At 48.6% G+C, this 24,239-nt stretch overlaps 38 non-coding genes and 1 pseudogene across 38 annotated transcripts; all 39 read left to right on the top strand.

Moving 5' to 3' along the window:
- Positions 1 to 333: 333 nt before the first annotated feature.
- On the top strand, positions 334 to 452 carry LOC127141422 (5S ribosomal RNA). The gene has a single exon (XR_007811943.1). It is a non-coding gene; the product is annotated as a 5S ribosomal RNA (ribosomal RNA).
- Positions 453 to 947: 495 nt separating this feature from the next.
- LOC127141427 (5S ribosomal RNA) lies at positions 948 to 1,067 on the top strand. Its single transcript, XR_007811948.1, has one exon. It is a non-coding gene; the product is annotated as a 5S ribosomal RNA (ribosomal RNA).
- Positions 1,068 to 1,547: 480 nt separating this feature from the next.
- On the top strand, positions 1,548 to 1,664 carry LOC127141441 (5S ribosomal RNA). Its single transcript, XR_007811962.1, has one exon. It is a non-coding gene; the product is annotated as a 5S ribosomal RNA (ribosomal RNA).
- A 495-nt stretch (positions 1,665 to 2,159) lies between these two features.
- Positions 2,160 to 2,278, top strand: LOC127141421 (5S ribosomal RNA). The gene has a single exon (XR_007811942.1). It is a non-coding gene; the product is annotated as a 5S ribosomal RNA (ribosomal RNA).
- A 482-nt stretch (positions 2,279 to 2,760) lies between these two features.
- On the top strand, positions 2,761 to 2,879 carry LOC127141498 (5S ribosomal RNA). The gene has a single exon (XR_007812016.1). It is a non-coding gene; the product is annotated as a 5S ribosomal RNA (ribosomal RNA).
- A 494-nt stretch (positions 2,880 to 3,373) lies between these two features.
- On the top strand, positions 3,374 to 3,492 carry LOC127141497 (5S ribosomal RNA). Its single transcript, XR_007812015.1, has one exon. It is a non-coding gene; the product is annotated as a 5S ribosomal RNA (ribosomal RNA).
- Positions 3,493 to 3,984: 492 nt separating this feature from the next.
- LOC127141443 (5S ribosomal RNA) lies at positions 3,985 to 4,101 on the top strand. Its single transcript, XR_007811964.1, has one exon. It is a non-coding gene; the product is annotated as a 5S ribosomal RNA (ribosomal RNA).
- A 492-nt stretch (positions 4,102 to 4,593) lies between these two features.
- LOC127141496 (5S ribosomal RNA) lies at positions 4,594 to 4,712 on the top strand. The gene has a single exon (XR_007812014.1). It is a non-coding gene; the product is annotated as a 5S ribosomal RNA (ribosomal RNA).
- Positions 4,713 to 5,207: 495 nt separating this feature from the next.
- LOC127141495 (5S ribosomal RNA) lies at positions 5,208 to 5,326 on the top strand. Its single transcript, XR_007812013.1, has one exon. It is a non-coding gene; the product is annotated as a 5S ribosomal RNA (ribosomal RNA).
- Positions 5,327 to 5,820: 494 nt separating this feature from the next.
- On the top strand, positions 5,821 to 5,939 carry LOC127141494 (5S ribosomal RNA). Its single transcript, XR_007812012.1, has one exon. It is a non-coding gene; the product is annotated as a 5S ribosomal RNA (ribosomal RNA).
- Positions 5,940 to 6,434: 495 nt separating this feature from the next.
- LOC127141492 (5S ribosomal RNA) lies at positions 6,435 to 6,553 on the top strand. The gene has a single exon (XR_007812010.1). It is a non-coding gene; the product is annotated as a 5S ribosomal RNA (ribosomal RNA).
- A 495-nt stretch (positions 6,554 to 7,048) lies between these two features.
- On the top strand, positions 7,049 to 7,168 carry LOC127141433 (5S ribosomal RNA). Its single transcript, XR_007811954.1, has one exon. It is a non-coding gene; the product is annotated as a 5S ribosomal RNA (ribosomal RNA).
- A 492-nt stretch (positions 7,169 to 7,660) lies between these two features.
- Positions 7,661 to 7,779, top strand: LOC127141491 (5S ribosomal RNA). Its single transcript, XR_007812009.1, has one exon. It is a non-coding gene; the product is annotated as a 5S ribosomal RNA (ribosomal RNA).
- Positions 7,780 to 8,275: 496 nt separating this feature from the next.
- Positions 8,276 to 8,394, top strand: LOC127141490 (5S ribosomal RNA). The gene has a single exon (XR_007812008.1). It is a non-coding gene; the product is annotated as a 5S ribosomal RNA (ribosomal RNA).
- Positions 8,395 to 8,891: 497 nt separating this feature from the next.
- LOC127141444 (5S ribosomal RNA) lies at positions 8,892 to 9,012 on the top strand. The gene has a single exon (XR_007811965.1). It is a non-coding gene; the product is annotated as a 5S ribosomal RNA (ribosomal RNA).
- A 496-nt stretch (positions 9,013 to 9,508) lies between these two features.
- Positions 9,509 to 9,628, top strand: LOC127141425 (5S ribosomal RNA). Its single transcript, XR_007811946.1, has one exon. It is a non-coding gene; the product is annotated as a 5S ribosomal RNA (ribosomal RNA).
- Positions 9,629 to 10,122: 494 nt separating this feature from the next.
- On the top strand, positions 10,123 to 10,241 carry LOC127141438 (5S ribosomal RNA). The gene has a single exon (XR_007811959.1). It is a non-coding gene; the product is annotated as a 5S ribosomal RNA (ribosomal RNA).
- A 494-nt stretch (positions 10,242 to 10,735) lies between these two features.
- On the top strand, positions 10,736 to 10,854 carry LOC127141489 (5S ribosomal RNA). The gene has a single exon (XR_007812007.1). It is a non-coding gene; the product is annotated as a 5S ribosomal RNA (ribosomal RNA).
- Positions 10,855 to 11,348: 494 nt separating this feature from the next.
- Positions 11,349 to 11,466, top strand: LOC127141440 (5S ribosomal RNA). Its single transcript, XR_007811961.1, has one exon. It is a non-coding gene; the product is annotated as a 5S ribosomal RNA (ribosomal RNA).
- A 493-nt stretch (positions 11,467 to 11,959) lies between these two features.
- LOC127141488 (5S ribosomal RNA) lies at positions 11,960 to 12,078 on the top strand. The gene has a single exon (XR_007812006.1). It is a non-coding gene; the product is annotated as a 5S ribosomal RNA (ribosomal RNA).
- A 493-nt stretch (positions 12,079 to 12,571) lies between these two features.
- LOC127141487 (5S ribosomal RNA) lies at positions 12,572 to 12,690 on the top strand. The gene has a single exon (XR_007812005.1). It is a non-coding gene; the product is annotated as a 5S ribosomal RNA (ribosomal RNA).
- A 492-nt stretch (positions 12,691 to 13,182) lies between these two features.
- Positions 13,183 to 13,301, top strand: LOC127141486 (5S ribosomal RNA). Its single transcript, XR_007812004.1, has one exon. It is a non-coding gene; the product is annotated as a 5S ribosomal RNA (ribosomal RNA).
- Positions 13,302 to 13,795: 494 nt separating this feature from the next.
- Positions 13,796 to 13,914, top strand: LOC127141485 (5S ribosomal RNA). Its single transcript, XR_007812003.1, has one exon. It is a non-coding gene; the product is annotated as a 5S ribosomal RNA (ribosomal RNA).
- A 496-nt stretch (positions 13,915 to 14,410) lies between these two features.
- On the top strand, positions 14,411 to 14,530 carry LOC127141431 (5S ribosomal RNA). The gene has a single exon (XR_007811952.1). It is a non-coding gene; the product is annotated as a 5S ribosomal RNA (ribosomal RNA).
- Positions 14,531 to 15,018: 488 nt separating this feature from the next.
- On the top strand, positions 15,019 to 15,139 carry LOC127141450 (uncharacterized; annotated as a pseudogene).
- Positions 15,140 to 15,628: 489 nt separating this feature from the next.
- On the top strand, positions 15,629 to 15,747 carry LOC127141484 (5S ribosomal RNA). Its single transcript, XR_007812002.1, has one exon. It is a non-coding gene; the product is annotated as a 5S ribosomal RNA (ribosomal RNA).
- Positions 15,748 to 16,227: 480 nt separating this feature from the next.
- LOC127141436 (5S ribosomal RNA) lies at positions 16,228 to 16,345 on the top strand. Its single transcript, XR_007811957.1, has one exon. It is a non-coding gene; the product is annotated as a 5S ribosomal RNA (ribosomal RNA).
- Positions 16,346 to 16,830: 485 nt separating this feature from the next.
- Positions 16,831 to 16,948, top strand: LOC127141428 (5S ribosomal RNA). Its single transcript, XR_007811949.1, has one exon. It is a non-coding gene; the product is annotated as a 5S ribosomal RNA (ribosomal RNA).
- A 1,054-nt stretch (positions 16,949 to 18,002) lies between these two features.
- LOC127141445 (5S ribosomal RNA) lies at positions 18,003 to 18,123 on the top strand. Its single transcript, XR_007811966.1, has one exon. It is a non-coding gene; the product is annotated as a 5S ribosomal RNA (ribosomal RNA).
- A 484-nt stretch (positions 18,124 to 18,607) lies between these two features.
- On the top strand, positions 18,608 to 18,726 carry LOC127141483 (5S ribosomal RNA). Its single transcript, XR_007812001.1, has one exon. It is a non-coding gene; the product is annotated as a 5S ribosomal RNA (ribosomal RNA).
- A 479-nt stretch (positions 18,727 to 19,205) lies between these two features.
- LOC127141442 (5S ribosomal RNA) lies at positions 19,206 to 19,324 on the top strand. The gene has a single exon (XR_007811963.1). It is a non-coding gene; the product is annotated as a 5S ribosomal RNA (ribosomal RNA).
- A 496-nt stretch (positions 19,325 to 19,820) lies between these two features.
- On the top strand, positions 19,821 to 19,939 carry LOC127141481 (5S ribosomal RNA). The gene has a single exon (XR_007811999.1). It is a non-coding gene; the product is annotated as a 5S ribosomal RNA (ribosomal RNA).
- A 485-nt stretch (positions 19,940 to 20,424) lies between these two features.
- LOC127141480 (5S ribosomal RNA) lies at positions 20,425 to 20,543 on the top strand. The gene has a single exon (XR_007811998.1). It is a non-coding gene; the product is annotated as a 5S ribosomal RNA (ribosomal RNA).
- A 492-nt stretch (positions 20,544 to 21,035) lies between these two features.
- On the top strand, positions 21,036 to 21,154 carry LOC127141479 (5S ribosomal RNA). Its single transcript, XR_007811997.1, has one exon. It is a non-coding gene; the product is annotated as a 5S ribosomal RNA (ribosomal RNA).
- A 493-nt stretch (positions 21,155 to 21,647) lies between these two features.
- On the top strand, positions 21,648 to 21,766 carry LOC127141478 (5S ribosomal RNA). The gene has a single exon (XR_007811996.1). It is a non-coding gene; the product is annotated as a 5S ribosomal RNA (ribosomal RNA).
- Positions 21,767 to 22,260: 494 nt separating this feature from the next.
- LOC127141477 (5S ribosomal RNA) lies at positions 22,261 to 22,379 on the top strand. Its single transcript, XR_007811995.1, has one exon. It is a non-coding gene; the product is annotated as a 5S ribosomal RNA (ribosomal RNA).
- Positions 22,380 to 22,872: 493 nt separating this feature from the next.
- On the top strand, positions 22,873 to 22,992 carry LOC127141424 (5S ribosomal RNA). Its single transcript, XR_007811945.1, has one exon. It is a non-coding gene; the product is annotated as a 5S ribosomal RNA (ribosomal RNA).
- A 484-nt stretch (positions 22,993 to 23,476) lies between these two features.
- On the top strand, positions 23,477 to 23,595 carry LOC127141476 (5S ribosomal RNA). Its single transcript, XR_007811994.1, has one exon. It is a non-coding gene; the product is annotated as a 5S ribosomal RNA (ribosomal RNA).
- A 497-nt stretch (positions 23,596 to 24,092) lies between these two features.
- Positions 24,093 to 24,211, top strand: LOC127141475 (5S ribosomal RNA). The gene has a single exon (XR_007811993.1). It is a non-coding gene; the product is annotated as a 5S ribosomal RNA (ribosomal RNA).
- The last annotated feature ends 28 nt before the right edge of the window (positions 24,212 to 24,239 follow it).

The raw sequence follows: 24,239 nt of genomic DNA, 5'->3' as shown, positions 1-24,239 counted from the left end.
AGGCGCTGGAAAGTCACCTCTGTAAAGTCTGCACTGCTGCCGAATGAATGAGGCAGTCTGGGTTTTGGGCACAATGACCCAATACGTCGTCCACAAGGACGTGTGGCTCACCGATGTACGTTTTGAGCAATTTCGGACGAAAATGGACTTGGAACAGAGCCAAATGTTTGATCAGGCCATACGGAAAATTCTTGTTGGGTGGAGTAGTTATTTCTTAGTTTTGCTGTTGACTGTTAGAGAAAATCCCCATTATTGTTGATTGCTATGTGAAATAACAGATCTGCCAGTGTTATTTTGGCACGTATAAAGGGTCTGTCTTCAGCAGCCGCTGTGGCTTACGGCCACACCACCCTGAGCGCGCCCGATCTCGTCTGATCTCGGAAGCTAAGCAGGGTCGGGCCTGGTTAGTACTTGGATGGGAGACCGCCTGGGAATACCAGGTGCCGTAAGCTTTTTGTCCCCATCTTTTCCTGCCTATCTTACAGCAGCAGAATGCCGCTTCCTCTGTAGTTGAGACAGGGCACGCCAAAACTACTTTTATTTTGCAGCCTGTATTTCACGCTCTGTTTTGCACTTCTGTTTTATGTCACGTCGCTTTCGGCAATCGGGTATTAGGCGCTGGAAAGTCACCTCTGTAAAGTCTGCACTGCTGCCGAATGAATGAGCGCAGTCTGGGTTTTGGGCACAATGACCCAATACGTCGTCCACAAGGACGTGTGGCTCACCGATGTACGTTTTGAGCAATTTCGGACGAAAATGGACTTGGAACAGAGCCAAATGTTTGATCAGGCCATACGGAAAATTCTTGTTGGGTGGAGTAGTTATTTCTTAGTTTTGCTGTTGACTGTTAGAGAAAATCCCCATTATTGTTGATTGCTATGTGAAATAACAGATCTGCCAGTGTTATTTTGGCACGTATAAAGGGTCTGTCTTCAGCAGCCGCTGTGGCTTACGGCCACACCCACCCTGAGCGCGCCCGATCTCGTCTGATCTCGGAAGCTAAGCAGGGTCGGGCCTGGTTAGTACTTGGATGGGAGACCGCCTGGGAATACCAGGTGCCGTAAGCTTTTTGTCCCTATCTTACAGCAGCAGAATGCCGCTTCCTCTGTAGTTGAGACAGGGCACGCCAAAACTACTTTTATTTTGCAGCCTGTATTTCACGCTCTGTTTTGCACTTCTGTTTTATGTCACGTCGCTTTCGGCAATCGGGTATTAGGCGCTGGAAAGTCACCTCTGTAAAGTCTGCACTGCTGCCGAATGAATGAGCGCAGTCTGGGTTTTGGGCACAATGACCCAATACGTCGTCCACAAGGACGTGTGGCTCACCGATGTACGTTTTGAGCAATTTCGGACGAAAATGGACTTGGAACAGAGCCAAATGTTTGATCAGGCCATACGGAAAATTCTTGTTGGGTGGAGTAGTTATTTCTTAGTTTTGCTGTTGACTGTTAGAGAAAATCCCATTATTGTTGATTGCTATGTGAAATAACAGATCTGCCAGTGTTATTTTGGCACGTATAAAGGGTCTGTCTTCAGCAGCCGCTGTGGCTTACGGCCACACCACCCTGAGCGCGCCCGATCGTCTGATCTCGGAAGCTAAGCAGGGTCGGGCCTGGTTAGTACTTGGATGGGAGACCGCCTGGGAATACCAGGTGCCGTAAGCTTTTTGTCCCCATCTTTTCCTGCCTATCTTACAGCAGCAGAATGCCGCTTCCTCTGTAGTTGAGACAGGGCACGCCAAAACTACTTTTATTTTGCAGCCTGTATTTCACGCTCTGTTTTGCACTTCTGTTTTATGTCACGTCGCTTTCGGCAATCGGGTATTAGGCGCTGGAAAGTCACCTCTGTAAAGTCTGCACTGCTGCCGAATGAATGAGCGCAGTCTGGGTTTTGGGCACAATGACCCAATACGTCGTCCACAAGGACGTGTGGCTCACCGATGTACGTTTTGAGCAATTTCGGACGAAAATGGACTTGGAACAGAGCCAAATGTTTGATCAGGCCATACGGAAAATTCTTGTTGGGTGGAGTAGTTATTTCTTAGTTTTGCTGTTGACTGTTAGAGAAAATCCCCATTATTGTTGATTGCTATGTGAAATAACAGATCTGCCAGTGTTATTTTGGCACGTATAAAGGGTCTGTCTTCAGCAGCCGCTGTGGCTTACGGCCACACCACCCTGAGCGCGCCCGATCTCGTCTGATCTCGGAAGCTAAGCAGGGTCGGGCCTGGTTAGTACTTGGATGGGAGACCGCCTGGGAATACCAGGTGCCGTAAGCTTTTTGTCCCCTATCTTACAGCAGCAGAATGCCGCTTCCTCTGTAGTTGAGACAGGGCACGCCAAAACTACTTTTATTTTGCAGCCTGTATTTCACGCTCTGTTTTGCACTTCTGTTTTATGTCACGTCGCTTTCGGCAATCGGGTATTAGGCGCTGGAAAGTCACCTCTGTAAAGTCTGCACTGCTGCCGAATGAATGAGCGCAGTCTGGGTTTTGGGCACAATGACCCAATACGTCGTCCACAAGGACGTGTGGCTCACCGATGTACGTTTTGAGCAATTTCGGACGAAAATGGACTTGGAACAGAGCCAAATGTTTGATCAGGCCATACGGAAAATTCTTGTTGGGTGGAGTAGTTATTTCTTAGTTTTGCTGTTGACTGTTAGAGAAAATCCCCATTATTGTTGATTGCTATGTGAAATAACAGATCTGCCAGTGTTATTTTGGCACGTATAAAGGGTCTGTCTTCAGCAGCCGCTGTGGCTTACGGCCACACCACCCTGAGCGCGCCCGATCTCGTCTGATCTCGGAAGCTAAGCAGGGTCGGGCCTGGTTAGTACTTGGATGGGAGACCGCCTGGGAATACCAGGTGCCGTAAGCTTTTTGTCCCTCTTTTCCTGCCTATCTTACAGCAGCAGAATGCCGCTTCCTCTGTAGTTGAGACAGGGCACGCCAAAACTACTTTTATTTTGCAGCCTGTATTTCACGCTCTGTTTTGCACTTCTGTTTTATGTCACGTCGCTTTCGGCAATCGGGTATTAGGCGCTGGAAAGTCACCTCTGTAAAGTCTGCACTGCTGCCGAATGAATGAGCGCAGTCTGGGTTTTGGGCACAATGACCCAATACGTCGTCCACAAAGGACGTGTGGCTCACCGATGTACGTTTTGAGCAATTTCGGACGAAAATGGACTTGGAACAGAGCCAAATGTTTGATCAGGCCATACGGAAAATTCTTGTTGGGTGGAGTAGTTATTTCTTAGTTTTGCTGTTGACTGTTAGAGAAAATCCCCATTATTGTTGATTGCTATGTGAAATAACAGATCTGCCAGTGTTATTTTGGCACGTATAAAGGGTCTGTCTTCAGCAGCCGCTGTGGCTTACGGCCACACCACCCTGAGCGCGCCCGATCTCGTCTGATCTCGGAAGCTAAGCAGGGTCGGGCCTGGTTAGTACTTGGATGGGAGACCGCCTGGGAATACCAGGTGCCGTAAGCTTTTTGTCCCATCTTTTCCTGCCTATCTTACAGCAGCAGAATGCCGCTTCCTCTGTAGTTGAGACAGGGCACGCCAAAACTACTTTTATTTTGCAGCCTGTATTTCACGCTCTGTTTTGCACTTCTGTTTTATGTCACGTCGCTTTCGGCAATCGGGTATTAGGCGCTGGAAAGTCACCTCTGTAAAGTCTGCACTGCTGCCGAATGAATGAGCGCAGTCTGGGTTTGGGCACAATGACCCAATACGTCGTCCACAAGGACGTGTGGCTCACCGATGTACGTTTTGAGCAATTTCGGACGAAAATGGACTTGGAACAGAGCCAAATGTTTGATCAGGCCATACGGAAAATTCTTGTTGGGTGGAGTAGTTATTTCTTAGTTTTGCTGTTGACTGTTAGAGAAAATCCCCATTATTGTTGATTGCTATGTGAAATAACAGATCTGCCAGTGTTATTTGGCACGTATAAAGGGTCTGTCTTCAGCAGCCGCTGTGGCTTACGGCCACACCACCCTGAGCGCGCCGATCTCGTCTGATCTCGGAGCTAAGCAGGGTCGGGCCTGGTTAGTACTTGGATGGGAGACCGCCTGGGAATACCAGGTGCCGTAAGCTTTTTGTCCCATCTTTTCCTGCCTATCTTACAGCAGCAGAATGCCGCTTCCTCTGTAGTTGAGACAGGGCACGCCAAACTACTTTTATTTTGCAGCCTGTATTTCACGCTCTGTTTTGCACTTCTGTTTTATGTCACGTCGCTTTCGGCAATCGGGTATAGGCGCTGGAAAGTCACCTCTGTAAAGTCTGCACTGCTGCCGAATGAATGAGCGCAGTCTGGGTTTTGGGCACAATGACCCAATACGTCGTCCACAAGGACGTGTGGCTCACCGATGTACGTTTTGAGCAATTTCGGACGAAAATGGACTTGGAACAGAGCCAAATGTTTGATCAGGCCATACGGAAAATTCTTGTTGGGTGGAGTAGTTATTTCTTAGTTTTGCTGTTGACTGTTAGAGAAAATCCCCATTATTGTTGATTGCTATGTGAAATAACAGATCTGCCAGTGTTATTTTGGCACGTATAAAGGGTCTGTCTTCAGCAGCCGCTGTGGCTTACGGCCACACCACCCTGAGCGCGCCCGATCTCGTCTGATCTCGGAAGCTAAGCAGGGTCGGGCCTGGTTAGTACTTGGATGGGAGACCGCCTGGGAATACCAGGTGCCGTAAGCTTTTTGTCCCCATCTTTTCCTGCCTATCTTACAGCAGCAGAATGCCGCTTCCTCTGTAGTTGAGACAGGGCACGCCAAAACTACTTTTATTTTGCAGCCTGTATTTCACGCTCTGTTTTGCACTTCTGTTTTATGTCACGTCGCTTTCGGCAATCGGGTATTAGGCGCTGGAAAGTCACCTCTGTAAAGTCTGCACTGCTGCCGAATGAATGAGCGCAGTCTGGGTTTTGGGCACAATGACCCAATACGTCGTCCACAAGGACGTGTGGCTCACCGATGTACGTTTTGAGCAATTTCGGACGAAAATGGACTTGGAACAGAGCCAAATGTTTGATCAGGCCATACGGAAAATTCTTGTTGGGTGGAGTAGTTATTTCTTAGTTTTGCTGTTGACTGTTAGAGAAAATCCCCATTATTGTTGATTGCTATGTGAAATAACAGATCTGCCAGTGTTATTTTGGCACGTATAAAGGGTCTGTCTTCAGCAGCCGCTGTGGCTTACGGCCACACCACCCTGAGCGCGCCCGATCTCGTCTGATCTCGGAAGCTAAGCAGGGTCGGGCCTGGTTAGTACTTGGATGGGAGACCGCCTGGGAATACCAGGTGCCGTAAGCTTTTTGTCCCATCTTTTCCTGCCTATCTTACAGCAGCAGAATGCCGCTTCCTCTGTAGTTGAGACAGGGCACGCCAAAACTACTTTTATTTTGCAGCCTGTATTTCACGCTCTGTTTTGCACTTCTGTTTTATGTCACGTCGCTTTCGGCAATCGGGTATTAGGCGCTGGAAAGTCACCTCTGTAAAGTCTGCACTGCTGCCGAATGAATGAGCGCAGTCTGGGTTTTGGGCACAATGACCCAATACGTCGTCCACAAGGACGTGTGGCTCACCGATGTACGTTTGAGCAATTTCGGACGAAAATGGACTTGGAACAGAGCCAAATGTTTGATCAGGCCATACGGAAAATTCTTGTTGGGTGGGAGTAGTTATTTCTTAGTTTTGCTGTTGACTGTTAGAGAAAATCCCCATTATTGTTGATTGCTATGTGAAATAACAGATCTGCCAGTGTTATTTTGGCACGTATAAAGGGTCTGTCTTCAGCAGCCGCTGTGGCTTACGGCCACACCACCCTGAGCGCGCCCGATCTCGTCTGATCTCGGAAGCTAAGCAGGGTCGGGCCTGGTTAGTACTTGGATGGGAGACCGCCTGGGAATACCAGGTGCCGTAAGCTTTTTGTCCCCATCTTTTCCTGCCTATCTTACAGCAGCAGAATGCCGCTTCCTCTGTAGTTGAGACAGGGCACGCCAAAACTACTTTTATTTTGCAGCCTGTATTTCACGCTCTGTTTTGCACTTCTGTTTTATGTCACGTCGCTTTCGGCAATCGGGTATCAGGCGCTGGAAAGTCACCTCTGTAAAGTCTGCACTGCTGCCGAATGAATGAGCGCAGTCTGGGTTTTGGGCACAATGACCCAATACGTCGTCCACAAGGACGTGTGGCTCACCGATGTACGTTTTGAGCAATTTCGGACGAAAATGGACTTGGAACAGAGCCAAATGTTTGATCAGGCCATACGGAAAATTCTTGTTGGGTGGAGTAGTTATTTCTTAGTTTTGCTGTTGACTGTTAGAGAAAATCCCCATTATTGTTGATTGCTATGTGAAATAACAGATCTGCCAGTGTTATTTTGGCACGTATAAAGGGTCTGTCTTCAGCAGCCGCTGTGGCTTACGGCCACACCACCCTGAGCGCGCCCGATCTCGTCTGATCTCGGAAGCTAAGCAGGGTCGGGCCTGGTTAGTACTTGGATGGGAGACCGCCTGGGAATACCAGGTGCCGTAAGCTTTTTGTCCCCATCTTTTCCTGCCTATCTTACAGCAGCAGAATGCCGCTTCCTCTGTAGTTGAGACAGGGCACGCCCAAACTACTTTTATTTTGCAGCCTGTATTTCACGCTCTGTTTTGCACTTCTGTTTTATGTCACGTCGCTTTCGGCAATCGGGTATTAGGCGCTGGAAAGTCACCTCTGTAAAGTCTGCACTGCTGCCGAATGAATGAGCGCAGTCTGGGTTTTGGGCACAATGACCCAATACGTCGTCCACAAGGACGTGTGGCTCACCGATGTACGTTTTGAGCAATTTCGGACGAAAATGGACTTGGAACAGAGCCAAATGTTTGATCAGGCCATACGGAAAATTCTTGTTGGGTGGAGTAGTTATTTCTTAGTTTTGCTGTTGACTGTTAGAGAAAATCCCCATTATTGTTGATTGCTATGTGAAATAACAGATCTGCCAGTGTTATTTTGGCACGTATAAAGGGTCTGTCTTCAGCAGCCGCTGTGGCTTACGGCCACACCACCCTGAGCGCGCCCGATTCTCGTCTGATCTCGGAAGCTAAGCAGGGTCGGGCCTGGTTAGTACTTGGATGGGAGACCGCCTGGGAATACCAGGTGCCGTAAGCTTTTTGTCCCATCTTTCTGCCTATCTTACAGCAGCAGAATGCCGCTTCCTCTGTAGTTGAGACAGGGCACGCCAAAACTACTTTTATTTTGCAGCCTGTATTTCACGCTCTGTTTTGCACTTCTGTTTTATGTCACGTCGCTTTCGGCAATCGGGTATTAGGCGCTGGAAAGTCACCTCTGTAAAGTCTGCACTGCTGCCGAATGAATGAGCGCAGTCTGGGTTTTGGGCACAATGACCCAATACGTCGTCCACAAGGACGTGTGGCTCACCGATGTACGTTTTGAGCAATTTCGGACGAAAATGGACTTGGAACAGAGCCAAATGTTTGATCAGGCCATACGGAAAATTCTTGTTGGGTGGAGTAGTTATTTCTTAGTTTTGCTGTTGACTGTTAGAGAAAATCCCCATTATTGTTGATTGCTATGTGAAATAACAGATCTGCCAGTGTTATTTTGGCACGTATAAAGGGTCTGTCTTCAGCAGCCGCTGTGGCTTACGGCCACACCACCCTGAGCGCGCCCGATCTCGTCTGATCTCGGAAGCTAAGCAGGGTCGGGCCTGGTTAGTACTTGGATGGGAGACCGCCTGGGAATACCAGGTGCCGTAAGCTTTTTGTCCCATCTTTTCCTGCCTATCTTACAGCAGCAGAATGCCGCTTCCTCTGTAGTTGAGACAGGGCACGCCAAACTACTTTTATTTTGCAGCCTGTATTTCACGCTCTGTTTTGCACTTCTGTTTTATGTCACGTCGCTTTCGGCAATCGGGTATCAGGCGCTGGAAAGTCACCTCTGTAAAGTCTGCACTGCTGCCGAATGAATGAGCGCAGTCTGGGTTTTGGGCACAATGACCCAATACGTCGTCCACAAGGACGTGTGGCTCACCGATGTACGTTTTGAGCAATTTCGGACGAAAATGGACTTGGAAACAGAGCAAATGTTTGATCAGGCCATACGGAAAATTCTTGTTGGGTGGAGTAGTTATTTCTTAAGTTTTGCCTGTTGGACTGTTAGAGAAAATCCCCATTATTGTTGATTGCTATGTGAAATAACAGATCTGCCAGTGTTATTTTGGCACGTATAAAGGGTCTGTCTTCAGCAGCCGCTGTGGCTTACGGCCACACCACCCTGAGCGCGCCCGATCTCGTCTGATCTCGGAAGCTAAGCAGGGTCGGGCCTGGTTAGTACTTGGATGGGAGACCGCCTGGGAATACCAGGTGCCGTAAGCTTTTGTCCCATCTTTTCCTGCCTATCTTACAGCAGCAGAATGCCGCTTCCTCTGTAGTTGAGACAGGGCACCGCCAAAACTACTTTTATTTTGGCAGCCTGTATTTCACGCTCTGTTTTGCACTTCTGTTTTATGTCACGTCGCTTTCGGCAATCGGGTATTAGGCGCTGGAAAGTCACCTCTGTAAAGTCGTGCACTGCTGCCGAATGAATGAGCGCAGTCTGGGTTTTGGGCACAATGACCCAATACGTCGTCCACAAGGACGTGTGGCTCACCGATGTACGTTTTGAGCAATTTCGGACGAAAATGGACTTGGAACAGAGCCAAATGTTTGATCAGGCCATACGGAAAATTCTTGTTGGGTGGAGTAGTTATTTCTTAGTTTTTGCTGTTGACTGTTAGAGAAAATCCCCATTATTGTTGATTGCTATGTGAAATAACAGATCTGCCAGTGTTATTTTGGCACGTATAAAGGGTCTGTCTTCAGCAGCCGCTGTGGCTTACGGCCACACCACCCTGAGCGCGCCCGATCTCGTCTGATCTCGGAAGCTAAGCAGGGTCGGGCCCTGGTTAGTACTTGGATGGGAGACCGCCTGGGAATACCAGGTGCCCGTAAGCTTTTTGTCCCCATCTTTCCTGCCTATCTTACAGCAGCAGAATGCCGCTTCCTCTGTAGTTGAGACAGGGCACGCCAAAACTACTTTTATTTTGCAGCCTGTATTTCACGCTCTGTTTTGCACCTTCTGTTTTATGTCACGTCGCTTTCGGCAATCGGGTATTAGGCGCTGGAAAGTCACCTCTGTAAAGTCTGCACTGCTGCCGAATGAATGAGCGCAGTCTGGGTTTTGGGCACAATGACCCAATACGTCGTCCACAAGGACGTGTGGCTCACCGATGTACGTTTTGAGCAATTTCGGACGAAAATGGACTTGGAACAGAGCCAAATGTTTGATCAGGCCATACGGAAAATTCTTTGTTGGGTGGAGTAGTTATTTCTTAGTTTTGCTGTTGACTGTTAGAGAAAATCCCCATTATTGTTGATTGCTATGTGAAATAACAGATCTGCCAGTGTTATTTTGGCACGTATAAAGGGTCTGTCTTCAGCAGCCGCTGTGGCTTACGGCCACACCACCCTGAGCGCGCCCGATCTCGTCTGATCTCGGAAGCTAAGCAGGGTCGGGCCTGGTTAGTACTTGGATGGGAGACCGCCTGGGAATACCAAGGTGCCGTAAGCTTTTTGTCCCATCTTTTCCTGCCTATTTACAGCAGCAGAATGCCGCTTCCTCTGTAGTTGAGACAGGGCACGCCAAACTACTTTTATTTTGGCAGCCTGTATTTTCACGCTCTGTTTTGCACTTCTGTTTTATGTCACGTCGCTTTCGGCAATCGGGTATTAGGCGCTGGAAAGTCCCTCTGTAAAGTCTGCACTGCTGCCGAATGAATGAGCGCAGTCTGGGTTTTGGGCACAATGACCCAATACGTCGTCCACAAGGACGTGTGGCTCACCGATGTACGTTTTGAGCAATTTCGGACGAAAATGGACTTGGAACAGAGCCAAATGTTTTGATCAGGCCATACGGAAAATTCTTGTTGGGTGGAGTAGTTATTTCTTAGTTTTGCTGTTGACTGTTAGAGAAAATCCCCATTATTGTTGATTGCTATGTGAAATAACAGATCTGCCAGTGTTATTTTGGCACGTATAAAGGGTCTGTCTTCAGCAGCCGCTGTGGCTTACGGCCACACACCCCTGAGCGCGCCCGATCTCGTCTGATCTCGGAAGCTAAGCAGGGTCGGGCCTGGTTAGTACTTGGATGGGAGACCGCCTGGGAATACCAGGTGCCGTAAGCTTTTGTCCCATCTTTTCCTGCCTATCTTACAGCAGCAGAATGCCGCTTCCTCTGTAGTTGAGACAGGGCACGCCAAAACTACTTTTATTTTGGCAGCCTGTATTTCACGCTCTGTTTTGCCACTTCTGTTTTATGTCACGTCGCTTTCGGCAATCGGGTATTAGGCGCTGGAAAGTCACCTCTGTAAAGTCTGCACTGCTGCCGAATGAATGAGCGCAGTCTGGGTTTTGGCACAATGACCCAATACGTCGTCCACAAGGACGTGTGGCTCACCGATGTACGTTTTGAGCAATTTCGGACGAAAATGGACTTGGAACAGAGCCAAATGTTTGATCAGGCCATACGGAAAATTCTTGTTGGGTGGAGTAGTTATTTCTTAGTTTTGCTGTTGACTGTTAGAGAAAATCCCCATTATTGTTGATTGCTATGTGAAATAACAGATCTGCCAGTGTTATTTTGGCACGTATAAAGGGTCTGTCTTCAGCAGCCGCTGTGGCTTACGGCCACACCACCCTGAGCGCGCCCGATCTCGTCTGATCTCGGAAGCTAAGCAGGGTCGGGCCTGGTTAGTACTTGGATGGGAGACCGCCTGGGAATACCAGGTGCCGTAAGCTTTTTGTCCCCATCTTTCCTGCCTATCTTACAGCAGCAGAATGCCGCTTCCTCTGTAGTTGAGACAGGGCACGCCCAAAACTACTTTTATTTTGCAGCCTGTATTTCACGCTCTGTTTTGCACTTCTGTTTTATGTCACGTCGCTTTCGGCAATCGGTATTAGGCGCTGGAAAGTCACCTCTGTAAAGTCTGCACTGCTGCCGAATGAATGAGCGCAGTCTGGGTTTTGGGCACAATGACCCAATACGTCGTCCACAAGGACGTGTGGCTCACCGATGTACGTTTTGAGCAATTTCGGACGAAAATGGACTTGGAACAGAGCCAAATGTTTGATCAGGCCATACGGAAAATTCTTGTTGGGTGGAGTAGTTATTTCTTAGTTTTGCTGTTGACTGTTAGAGAAAATCCCCATTATTGTTGATTGCTATGTGAAATAACAGATCTGCCAGTGTTATTTTGGCACGTATAAAGGGTCTGTCTTCAGCAGCCGCTGTGGCTTACGGCCACACCACCCTGAGCGCGCCCGATCTCGTCTGATCTCGGAAGCTAAGCAGGGTCGGGCCTGGTTAGTACTTGGATGGGAGACCGCCTGGGAATACCAGGTGCGTAAGCTTTTTGTCCCATCTTTTCTGCCTATCTTACAGCAGCAGAATGCCGCTTCCTCTGTAGTTGAGACAGGGCACGCCCAAACTACTTTTATTTTGCAGCCTGTATTTCACGCTCTGTTTTGCACTTCTGTTTTATGTCACGTCGCTTTCGGCAATCGGGTATTAGGCGCTGGAAAGTCACCTCTGTAAAGTCTGCACTGCTGCCGAATGAATGAGCGCAGTCTGGGTTTTGGGCACAATGACCCAATACGTCGTCCACAAGGACGTGTGGCTCACCGATGTACGTTTTGAGCAATTTCGGACGAAAATGGACTTGGAACAGAGCCAAATGTTTGATCAGGCCATACGGAAAATTCTTGTTGGGTGGAGTAGTTATTCTTTAGTTTTGCTGTTGACTGTTAGAGAAAATCCCCATTATTGTTGATTGCTATGTGAAATAACAGATCTGCCAGTGTTATTTTGGCACGTATAAAGGGTCTGTCTTCAGCAGCCGCTGTGGCTTACGGCCACACCACCCTGAGCGCGCCCGATCTCGTCTGATCTCGGAAGCTAAGCAGGGTCGGGCCTGGTTAGTACTTGGATGGGAGACCGCCTGGGAATACCAGGTGCCGTAAGCTTTTTGTCCCCTATCTTTACCTAGCCTATCTACAGCAGAATGCCGCTTCCTCTGTAGTTGAGACAGGGCACGCCAAAACTACTTTTATTTTGCAGCCTGTATTTCACGCTCTGTTTTGCACTTCTGTTTTATGTCACGTCGCTTTCGGCAATCGGGTATTAGGCGCTGGAAAGTCACCTCTGTAAAGTCTGCACTGCTGCCGAATGAATGAGCGCAGTCTGGGTTTTGGGCACAATGACCCAATACGTCGTCCACAAGGACGTGTGGCTCACCGATGTACGTTTTGAGCAATTTCGGACGAAAATGGACTTGGAACAGAGCCAAATGTTTGATCAGGCCATACGGAAAATTCTTGTTGGGTGGAGTAGTTATTTCTTAGTTTTGCTGTTGACTGTTAGAGAAAATCCCCATTATTGTTGATTGCTATGTGAAATAACAGATCTGCCAGTGTTATTTTGGCACGTATAAAGGGTCTGTCTTCAGCAGCCGCTGTGGCTTACGGCCACACCACCCTGAGCGCGCCCGATCTCGTCTGATCTCGGAAGCTAAGCAGGGTCGGGCCTGGTTAGTACTTGGATGGGAGACCGCCTGGGAATACCAGGTGCCGTAAGCTTTTTGTCCCCATCTTTTCCTGCCTATCTTACAGCAGCAGAATGCCGCTTCCTCTGTAGTTGAGACAGGGCACGCCCAAAACTACTTTATTTTGCAGCCTGTATTTCACGCTCTGTTTTGCACTTCTGTTTTATGTCACGTCGCTTTCGCATCGGGTATTAGGCGCTGGAAAGTCACCTCTGTAAAGTCTGCACTGCTGCCGAATGAATGAGCGCAGTCTGGGTTTTGGCACAATGACCCAATACGTCGTCCACAAGGACGTGTGGCTCACCGATGTACGTTTTGAGCAATTTCGGACGAAAATGGACTTGGAACAGAGCCAAATGTTTGATCAGGCCATACGGAAAATTCTTGTTGGGTGGAGTAGTTATTTCTTAGTTTTGCTGTTGACTGTTAGAGAAAATCCCCATTATTGTTGATTGCTATGTGAAATAACAGATCTGCCAGTGTTATTTTGGCACGTATAAAGGGTCTGTCTTCAGCAGCCGCTGTGGCTTACGGCCACACCACCCTGAGCGCGCCCGATCTCGTCTGATCTCGGAAGCTAAGCAGGGTCGGGCCTGGTTAGTACTTGGATGGGAGACCGCCTGGGAATACCAGGTGCCGTAAGCTTTTTGTCCCCATCTTTTCCTGCCTATCTTACAGCAGCAGAATGCCGCTTCCTCTGTAGTTGAGACAGGGCACGCCAAACTACTTTTATTTTGCAGCCTGTATTTCACGCTCTGTTTTGCACTTCTGTTTTATGTCACGTCGCTTTCGGCAATCGGGTATTAGGCGCTGGAAAGTCACCTCTGTAAAGTCTGCACTGCTGCCGAATGAATGAGCGCAGTCTGGGTTTTGGGCACAATGACCCAATACGTCGTCCACAAGGACGTGTGGCTCACCGATGTACGTTTTGAGCAATTTCGGACGAAAATGGACTTGGAACAGAGCCAAATGTTTGATCAGGCCATACGGAAAATTCTTGTTGGGTGGAGTAGTTATTTCTTAGTTTTGCTGTTGACTGTTAGAGAAAATCCCCATTATTGTTGATTGCTATGTGAAATAACAGATCTGCCAGTGTTATTTTGGCACGTATAAAGGGTCTGTCTTCAGCAGCCGCTGTGGCTTACGGCCACACCACCCTGAGCGCGCCCGATCTCGTCTGATCTCGGAAGCTAAGCAGGGTCGGGCCTGGTTAGTACTTGGATGGGAGACCGCCTGGGAATACCAGGTGCCGTAAGCTTTTTGTCCCCATCTTTTCCTGCCTATCTTACAGCAGCAGAATGCCGCTTCCTCTGTAGTTGAGACAGGGCACGCCAAAACTACTTTTATTTTGCAGCCTGTATTTCACGCTCTGTTTTGCACTTCTGTTTTATGTCACGTCGCTTTCGGCAATCGGGTATTCAGGCGCTGGAAAGTCACCTCTGTAAAGTCTGCACTGCTGCCGAATGAATGAGCGCAGTCTGGGTTTTGGGCACAATGACCCAATACGTCGTCCACAAGGACGTGTGGCTCACCGATGTACGTTTTGAGCAATTTCGGACGAAAATGGACTTGGAACAGAGCCAAATGTTTGATCAGGCCATACGGAAAATTCTTGTTGGGTGGAGTAGTTATTTCTTAGTTTTGCTGTTGACTGTTAGAGAAAATCCCCATTATTGTTGATTGCTATGTGAAATAACAGATCTGCCAGTGTTATTTTGGCACGTATAAAGGGTCTGTCTTCAGCAGCCGCTGTGGCTTACGGCCACACCACCCTGAGCGGCGCCCGATCTCGTCTGATCTCGGAAGCTAAGCAGGGTCGGGCCTGGTTAGTACTTGGATGGGAGACCGCCTGGGAATACCAGGTGCCGTAAGCTTTTTGTCCCATCTTATCTTACAGCAGCAGAATGCCGCTTCCTCTGTAGTTGAGACAGGGCACGCCAAAACTACTTTTATTTTGCAGCCTGTATTTCACGCTCTGTTTTGCACTTCTGTTTTATGTCACGTCGCTTTCGGCAATCGGGTATCAGGCGCTGGAAAGTCACCTCTGTAAAGTCTGCACTGCTGCCGAATGAATGAGCGCAGTCTGGGTTTTGGGCACAATGACCCAATACGTCGTCCACAAGGACGTGTGGCTCACCGATGTACGTTTTGAGCAATTTCGGACGAAAATGGACTTGGAACAGAGCCAAATGTTTGATCAGGCCATACGGAAAATTCTTGTTGGGTGGAGTAGTTATTTCTTAGTTTTGCTGTTGACTGTTAGAGAAAATCCCCATTATTGTTGATTGCTATGTGAAATAACAGATCTGCCAGTGTTATTTTGGCACGTATAAAGGGTCTGTCTTCAGCCAGCCGCTGTGGCTTTACCGGCCACACCACCCTGAGCGCGCCCGATCTCGTCTGATCTCGGAAGCTAAGCAGGGGTCCGGGCCTGGTTAGTACTTGGATGGGAGACCGCCTGGGAATACCAGGTGCCCGTAAGCTTTTTTGTCCCCATCTTATCTTACAGCAGCAGAATGCCGCTTCCTCTGTAGTTGAGACAGGCACGCCAAAACTACTTTTATTTTGCAGCCTGTATTTCACGCTCTGTTTTGCACTTCTGTTTTATGTCACGTCGCTTTCGGCAATCGGGTATTAAGGCGCTGGAAAGTCACCTCTGTAAAGTCTGCACTGCTGCGAATGAATGAGCGCAGTCTGGGTTTTGGGCACAATGACCCAATACGTCGTCCACAAGGACGTGTGGCTCACCGATGTACGTTTTGAGCAATTTCGGACGAAAATGGACTTGGAACAGAGCCAAATGTTTGATCAGGCCATACGGAAAATTCTTGTTGGGTGGAGTAGTTATTTCTTAGTTTTGCTGTTGACTGTTAGAGAAAATCCCCATTATTGTTGATTGCCTATGTGAAATAACAGATCTGCCCAGTGTTATTTTGGCACGTATAAAGGGTCTGTCTTCAGCAGCGGCTGTGGCTTACGGCCACACCACCCTGAGCGCGCCCGATCTCGTCTGATCTCGGAAGCTAAGCAGGGTCGGGCCTGGTTAGTACTTGGATGGGAGACCGCCTGGGAATACCAGGTGCCGTAAGCTTTTTGTCCCTATCTTACAGCAGCAGAATGCCGCTTCCTCTGTAGTTGAGACAGGGCACGCCAAAACTACTTTTATTTTGCAGCCTGTATTTCACGCTCTGTTTTGCACTTCTGTTTTATGTCACGTCGCTTTCGGCAATCGGGTATTAGGCGCTGGAAAGTCACCTCTGTAAAGTCTGCACTGCTGCCGAATGAATGAGCGCAGTCTGGTTTTGGGCACAATGACCCAATACGTCGTCCACAAGGACGTGTGGCTCACCGATGTACGTTTTGAGCAATTTCGGACGAAAATGGACTTGGAACAGAGCCAAATGTTTGATCAGGCCATACGGAAAATTCTTGTTGGGTGGAGTAGTTATTTCTTAGTTTTGCTGTTGACTGTTAGAGAAAATCCCCATTATTGTTGATTGCTATGTGAAATAACAGATCTGCCAGTGTTATTTTGGCACGTATAAAGGGTCTGTCTTCAGCAGCCGCTGTGGCTTACGGCCACACCACCCTGAGCGCGCCGATCTCGTCTGATCTCGGAAGCTAAGCAGGGTCGGGCCTGGTTAGTACTTGGATGGGAGACCGCCTGGGAATACCAGGTGCCGTAAGCTTTTTGATCCCTGCTATCTTACAGCAGCAGAATGCCGCTTCCTCTGTAGTTGAGACAGGGCACGCCCAAAACTACTTTTATTTTGCAGCCTGTATTTCACGCTCTGTTTTGCACTTCTGTTTTATGTCACGTCGCTTTCGGCAATCGGGTATCAGGCGCTGGAAAGTCACCTCTGTAAAGTCTGCCACTGCTGCCGAATGAATGAGCGCAGTCTGGGTTTTGGGCACAATGACCAATACGTCGTCCACAAGGACGTGTGGCTCACCGATGTACGTTTTGAGCAATTTCGGACGAAAATGGACTTGGAACAGAGCCAAATGTTTGATCAGGCCATACGGAAATTCTTGTTGGGTGGAGTAGTTATTTCTTAGTTTTGCTGTTGACTGTTAGAGAAAATCCCCATTATTGTTGATTGCTATGTGAAATAACAGATCTGCCAGTGTTATTTTGGCACGTATAAAGGGTCTGTCTTCAGCAGCCGCTGTGGCTTACGGCCACACCACCCTGAGCGCGCCCGATCTCGTCTGATCTCGGAAGCTAAGCAGGGTCGGGCCTGGTTAGTACTGGATGGGAGACCGCCTGGGAATACCAGGTGCCGTAAGCTTTTTGTCCCCATCTTTTCCTGCCTATCTTACAGCAGCAGAATGCCGCTTCCTCTGTAGTTGAGACAGGGCACGCCCAAACTACTTTTATTTTGCAGCCTGTATTTCACGCTCTGTTTTGCACTTCTGTTTTATGTCACGTCGCTTTCGGCAATCGGGTATCAGGGCGCTGGAAAGTCACCTCTGTAAAGTCTGCACTGCTGCCGAATGAATGAGCGCAGTCTGGGTTTTGGGCACAATGACCCAATACGTCGTCCACAAGGACGTGTGGCTCACCGATGTACGTTTTGAGCAATTTCGGACGAAAATGGACTTGGAACAGAGCCAATGTTTGATCAGGCCATACGGAAAATTCTTGTTGGGTGGAGTAGTTATTTCTTAGTTTTGCTGTTGACTGTTAGAGAAAATCCCCATTATTGTTGATTGCTATGTGAAATAACAGATCTGCCAGTGTTATTTTGGCACGTATAAAGGTCTGTCTTCACACCGCTGGCTTACGGCCACACCACCCTGAGCGCCCGATCTCGTCTATCTCGGAAGCTAGCAGGGTCGGGCCTGGTTAGTACTTGGATGGGAGGTGGATACCAGGTGCGTAAGCTTTTTGCTATCTTACAGCGCAGAAGCGCTTCCTCTGTAGTTGAACAGGCACGCCAAACACTTTTATTTTGGGCTGTATTTCGCTCTGTTTGCACTTCTGTTTTATGTACGTGCTTTCGGAATCGGGTTAGGGGCTGGAAAGTCACTCTGTAAGTCTGCACTGCTGCGAATGAATGAGCGCAGTCTGGGTTTTGGCACAATGACCCAATACGTCGTCCACAAGGACGTGTGGCTCACCGATGTACGTTTTGAGCAATTTCGGACGAAAATGGACTTGGAACAGAGCCAAATGTTTGATCAGGCCATACGGAAAATTCTTGTTGGGTGGAGTAGTTATTTCTTAGTTTGCTGTTGACTGTTTAGAGAAAATCCCCATTATTGTTGATTGCTATGTGAAATAACAGATCTGCCAGTGTTATTTTGGCACGTATAAAGGGTCTGTCTTCAGCAGCCGCTGTGGCTTACGGCCACACCACCCTGAGCGCGCCCGATCTCGTCTGATCTCGGAAGCTAAGCAGGGGTCGGGCCTGGTTAGTACTTGGATGGGGAGACCGCCTGGGAATACCAGGTGCCGTAAGCTTTTTTGTCCTGCCTATCTTACAGCAGCAGAATGCCGCTTCCTCTGTAGTTGAGACAGGCACGCCAAAACTACTTTTATTTTGCAGCCTGTATTTCACGCTCTGTTTTGCACTTCTGTTTTATGTCACGTCGCTTTCGGCAATCGGGTATTAGGCGCTGGAAAGTCACCTCTGTAAAGTCTGCACTGCTGCCGAATGAATGAGCGCAGTCTGGGTTTTGGGCACAATGACCCAATACGTCGTCCACAAGGACGTGTGGCTCACCGATGTACGTTTTGAGCAATTTCGGACGAAAATGGACTTGGAACAGAGCCAAATGTTTGATCAGGCCATACGGAAAATTCTTGTTGGGTGGAGTAGTTATTTCTTAGTTTTGCTGTTGACTGTTAGAGAAAATCCCCATTATTGTTGATTGCTATGTGAAATAACAGATCTGCCAGTGTTATTTTGGCACGTATAAAGGGTCTGTCTTCAGCAGCCGCTGTGGCTTACGGCCACACCACCCTGAGCGCGCCCGATCTCGTCTGATCTCGGAAGCTAAGCAGGGTCGGGCCTGGTTAGTACTTGGATGGGAGACCGCCTGGGAATACCAGGTGCCGTAAGCTTTTTGTCCCTATCTTACAGCAGCAGAATGCCGCTTCCTCTGTAGTTGAGACAGGCACGCCAAAACTACTTTTATTTTGCAGCCTGTATTTCACGCTCTGTTTTGCACTTCTGTTTTATGTCACGTCGCTTTCGGCAATCGGGTATTAGGCGCTGGAAAGTCACCTCTGTAAAGTCTGCACTGCTGCCGAATGAATGAGCGCAGTCTGGGTTTTGGCACAATGACCCAATACGTCGTCCACAAGGACGTGTGGCTCACCGATGTACGTTTTGAGCAATTTCGGACGAAAATGGACTTGGAACAGAGCCAAATGTTTGATCAGGCCATACGGAAAATTCTTGTTGGGTGGAGTAGTTATTTCTTAGTTTTGCTGTTGACTGTTAGAGAAAATCCCCATTATTGTTGATTGCTATGTGAAATAACAGATCTGCCAGTGTTATTTTGGCACGTATAAAGGGTCTGTCTTCAGCAGCCGCTGTGGCTTACGGCCACACCACCCTGAGCGCGCCCCGATCTCGTCTGATCTCGGAAGCTAAGCAGGGTCGGGCCTGGTTAGTACTTGGATGGGAGACCGCTGGGAATACCAGGTGCCGTAAGCTTTTTGTCCCCATCTTTTCCTGCCTATCTTACAGCAGCAGAATGCCGCTTCCTCTGTAGTTGAGACAGGGCACGCCAAAACTACTTTTATTTTGCAGCCTGTATTTCACGCTCTGTTTTGCACTTCTGTTTTATGTCACGTCGCTTTCGGCAATCGGGTATTCAGGCGCTGGAAAGTCACCTCTGTAAAGTCTGCACTGCTGCCGAATGAATGAGCGCAGTCTGGGTTTTGGGCACAATGACCCAATACGTCGTCCACAAGGACGTGTGGCTCACCGATGTACGTTTTGAGCAATTTCGGACGAAAATGGACTTGGAACAGAGCCAAATGTTTGATCAGGCCATACGGAAAATTCTTGTTGGGTGGAGTAGTTATTTCTTAGTTTTGCTGTTGACTGTTAGAGAAAATCCCCATTATTGTTGATTGCTATGTGAAATAACAGATCTGCCAGTGTTATTTTGGCACGTATAAAGGGTCTGTCTTCAGCAGCCGCTGTGGCTTACGGCCACACCACCCTGAGCGCGCCCGATCTCGTCTGATCTCGGAAGCTAAGCAGGGTCGGGCCTGGTTAGTACTTGGATGGGAGACCGCCTGGGAATACCAGGTGCCGTAAGCTTTTTGTCCCTCTCCTATCTTACAGCAGCAGAATGCCGCTTCCTCTGTAGTTGAGACAGGGCACGCCAAAACTACTTTTATTTTGCAGCCTGTATTTCACGCTCTGTTTTGCACTTCTGTTTTATGTCACGTCGCTTTCGGCAATCGGGTATTAGGCGCTGGAAAGTCACCTCTGTAAAGTCTGCACTGCTGCCGAATGAATGAGCGCAGTCTGGGTTTTGGGCACAATGACCCAATACGTCGTCCACAAGGACGTGTGGCTCACCGATGTACGTTTTGAGCAATTTCGGACGAAAATGGACTTGGAACAGAGCCAAATGTTTGATCAGGCCATACGGAAAATTCTTGTTGGGTGGAGTAGTTATTTCTTAGTTTTGCTGTTGACTGTTAGAGAAAATCCCCATTATTGTTGATTGCTATGTGAAATAACAGATCTGCCAGTGTTATTTGGCACGTATAAAGGGTCTGTCTTCAGCAGCCGCTGTGGCTTACGGCCACACCACCCTGAGCGCGCCCGATCTCGTCTGATCTCGGAAGCTAAGCAGGGTCGGGCCTGGTTAGTACTTGGATGGGAGACCGCCTGGGAATACCAGGTGCCGTAAGCTTTTTGTCCCATCTTTCCTGCCTATCTTACAGCAGCAGAATGCCGCTTCCTCTGTAGTTGAGACAGGGCACGCCAAAACTACTTTTATTTTGCAGCCTGTATTTCACGCTCTGTTTTGCACTTCTGTTTTATGTCACGTCGCTTTCGGCAATCGGGTATTAGGCGCTGGAAAGTCACCTCTGTAAAGTCTGCACTGCTGCCGAATGAATGAGCGCAGTCTGGGTTTTGGGCACAATGACCCAATACGTCGTCCACAAGGACGTGTGGCTCACCGATGTACGTTTTGAGCAATTTCGGACGAAAATGGACTTGGAACAGAGCCAAATGTTTGATCAGGCCATACGGAAAATTCTTGTTGGGTGGAGTAGTTATTTCTTAGTTTTGCTGTTGACTGTTAGAGAAATCCCCATTATTGTTGATTGCTATGTGAAATAACAGATCTGCCAGTGTTATTTTGGCACGTATAAAGGGTCTGTCTTCAGCAGCCGCTGTGGCTTACGGCCACACCACCCTGAGCGCGCCCGATCTCGTCTGATCTCGGAAGCTAAGCAGGGTCGGGCCTGGTTAGTACTTGGATGGGAGACCGCCTGGGAATACCAGGTGCCGTAAGCTTTTTGTCCCATCTTTTCCTGCCTATCTTACAGCAGCAGAATGCCGCTTCCTCTGTAGTTGAGACAGGGCACGCCAAACTACTTTTATTTTGCAGCCTGTATTTCACGCTCTGTTTTGCACTTCTGTTTTATGTCACGTCGCTTTCGGCAATCGGGTATTAGGCGCTGGAAAGTCACCTCTGTAAAGTCTGCACTGCTGCCGAATGAATGAGCGCAGTCTGGGTTTTGGGCACAATGACCCAATACGTCGTCCACAAGGACGTGTGGCTCACCGATGTACGTTTTGAGCAATTTCGGACGAAAATGGACTTGGAACAGAGCCAAATGTTTGATCAGGCCATACGGAAAATTCTTGTTGGGTGGAGTAGTTATTTCTTAGTTTTGCTGTTGACTGTTAGAGAAAATCCCCATTATTGTTGATTGCTATGTGAAATAACAGATCTGCCAGTGTTATTTTGGCACGTATAAAGGGTCTGTCTTCAGCAGCCGCTGTGGCTTACGGCCACACCACCCTGAGCGCGCCCGATCTCGTCTGATCTCGGAAGCTAAGCAGGGTCGGGCCTGGTTAGTACTTGGATGGGAGACCGCCTGGGAATACCAGGTGCCGTAAGCTTTTTGTCCCCATCTTTTCCTGCCTATCTTACAGCAGCAGAATGCCGCTTCCTCTGTAGTTGAGACAGGGCACGCCAAAACTACTTTTATTTTGCAGCCTGTATTTCACGCTCTGTTTTGCACTTCTGTTTTATGTCACGTCGCTTTCGGCAATCGGGTATTAGGCGCTGGAAAGTCACCTCTGTAAAGTCTGCACTGCTGCCGAATGAATGAGCGCAGTCTGGGTTTTGGGCACAATGACCCAATACGTCGTCCACAAGGACGTGTGGCTCACCGATGTACGTTTTGAGCAATTTCGGACGAAAATGGACTTGGAACAGAGCCAAATGTTTGATCAGGCCATACGGAAAATTCTTGTTGGGTGGAGTAGTTATTTCTTAGTTTTGCTGTTGACTGTTAGAGAAATCCCCATTATTGTTGATTGCTATGTGAAATAACAGATCTGCCAGTGTTATTTTGGCACGTATAAAGGGTCTGTCTTCAGCAGCCGCTGTGGCTTACGGCCACACCACCCTGAGCGCGCCCGATCTCGTCTGATCTCGGAAGCTAAGCAGGGTCGGGCCTGGTTAGTACTTGGATGGGAGACCGCCTGGGAATACCAGGTGCCGTAAGCTTTTTGTCCCATCTTTCCTGCCTATCTTACAGCAGCAGAATGCCGCTTCCTCTGTAGTTGAGACAGGGCACGCCAAAACTACTTTTATTTTGCAGCCTGTATTTCACGCTCTGTTTTGCACTTCTGTTTTATGTCACGTCGCTTTCGGCAATCGGGTATTAGGCGCTGGAAAGTCACCTCTGTAAAGTCTGCACTGCTGCCGAATGAATGAGCGCAGTCTGGGTTTTGGGCACAATGACCCAATACGTCGTCCACAAGGACGTGTGGCTCACCGATGTACGTTTTGAGCAATTTCGGACGAAAATGGACTTGGAACAGAGCCAAATGTTTGATCAGGCCATACGGAAAATTCTTGTTGGGTGGAGTAGTTATTTCTTAGTTTTGCTGTTGACTGTTAGAGAAAATCCCCATTATTGTTGATTGCTATGTGAAATAACAGATCTGCCAGTGTTATTTTGGCACGTATAAAGGGTCTGTCTTCAGCAGCCGCTGTGGCTTACGGCCACACCACCCTGAGCGCGCCCCGATCTCGTCTGATCTCGGAAGCTAAGCAGGGTCGGGCCTGGTTAGTACTTGGATGGGAGACCGCCTGGGAATACCAGGTGCCGTAAGCTTTTTTGTCCTCCTATCTTACAGCAGCAGAATGCCGCTTCCTCTGTAGTTGAGACAGGGCACGCCAAAACTACTTTTATTTTGCAGCCTGTATTTCACGCTCTGTTTTGCACTTCTGTTTTATGTCACGTCGCTTTCGGCAATCGGGTATTAGGCGCTGGAAAGTCACCTCTGTAAAGTCTGCACTGCTGCCGAATGAATGAGCGCAGTCTGGGTTTTGGGCACAATGACCCAATACGTCGTCCACAAGGACGTGTGGCTCACCGATGTACGTTTTGAGCAATTTCGGACGAAAATGGACTTGGAACAGAGCCAAATGTTTGATCAGGCCATACGGAAAATTCTTGTTGGGTGGAGTAGTTATTTCTTAGTTTTGCTGTTGACTGTTAGAGAAAATCCCCATTATTGTTGATTGCTATGTGAAATAACAGATCTGCCAGTGTTATTTTGGCACGTATAAAGGGTCTGTCTTCAGCAGCCGCTGTGGCTTACGGCCACACCACCCTGAGCGCGCCCGATCTCGTCTGATCTCGGAAGCTAAGCAGGGTCGGGCCTGGTTAGTACTTGGATGGGAGACCGCCTGGGAATACCAGGTGCCGTAAGCTTTTTGTCCCCATCTTTTCCTGCCTATCTTACAGCAGCAGAATGCCGCTTCCTCTGTAGTTGAGACAGGGCACGCCCAAAACTACTTTTATTTTGCAGCCTGTATTTCACGCTCTGTTTTTGCACTTCTGTTTTATGTCACGTCGCTTTCGGCAATCGGGTATTAGGCGCTGGAAAGTCACCTCTGTAAAGTCTGCACTGCTGCCGAATGAATGAGCGCAGTCTGGGTTTTGGGCACAATGACCCAATACGTCGTCCACAAGGACGTGTGGCTCACCGATGTACGTTTTGAGCAATTTCGGACGAAAATGGACTTGGAACAGAGCCAAATGTTTGATCAGGCCATACGGAAAATTCTTGTTGGGTGGAGTAGTTATTTCTTAGTTTTGCTGTTGACTGTTAGAGAAAATCCCCATTATTGTTGATTGCTATGTGAAATAACAGATCTGCCAGTGTTATTTTGGCACGTATAAAGGGTCTGTCTTCAGCAGCCGCTGTGGCTTACGGCCACACCACCCTGAGCGCGCCCGATCTCGTCTGATCTCGGAAGCTAAGCAGGGTCGGGCCTGGTTAGTACTTGGATGGGAGACCGCCTGGGAATACCAGGTGCCGTAAGCTTTTTGTCCGCTATCTTACAGCAGCAGAA

This window comes from Lates calcarifer, unplaced genomic scaffold, assembly GCF_001640805.2.
Source record: "Lates calcarifer isolate ASB-BC8 unplaced genomic scaffold, TLL_Latcal_v3 _unitig_5660_quiver_814, whole genome shotgun sequence".
NCBI classification, from domain to species: Eukaryota; Metazoa; Chordata; class Actinopteri; family Centropomidae; genus Lates; species Lates calcarifer.
The sequence above is the reverse complement of the archived record's forward strand: the minus strand, read 5'-3'. Positions and strand labels throughout refer to the sequence as shown.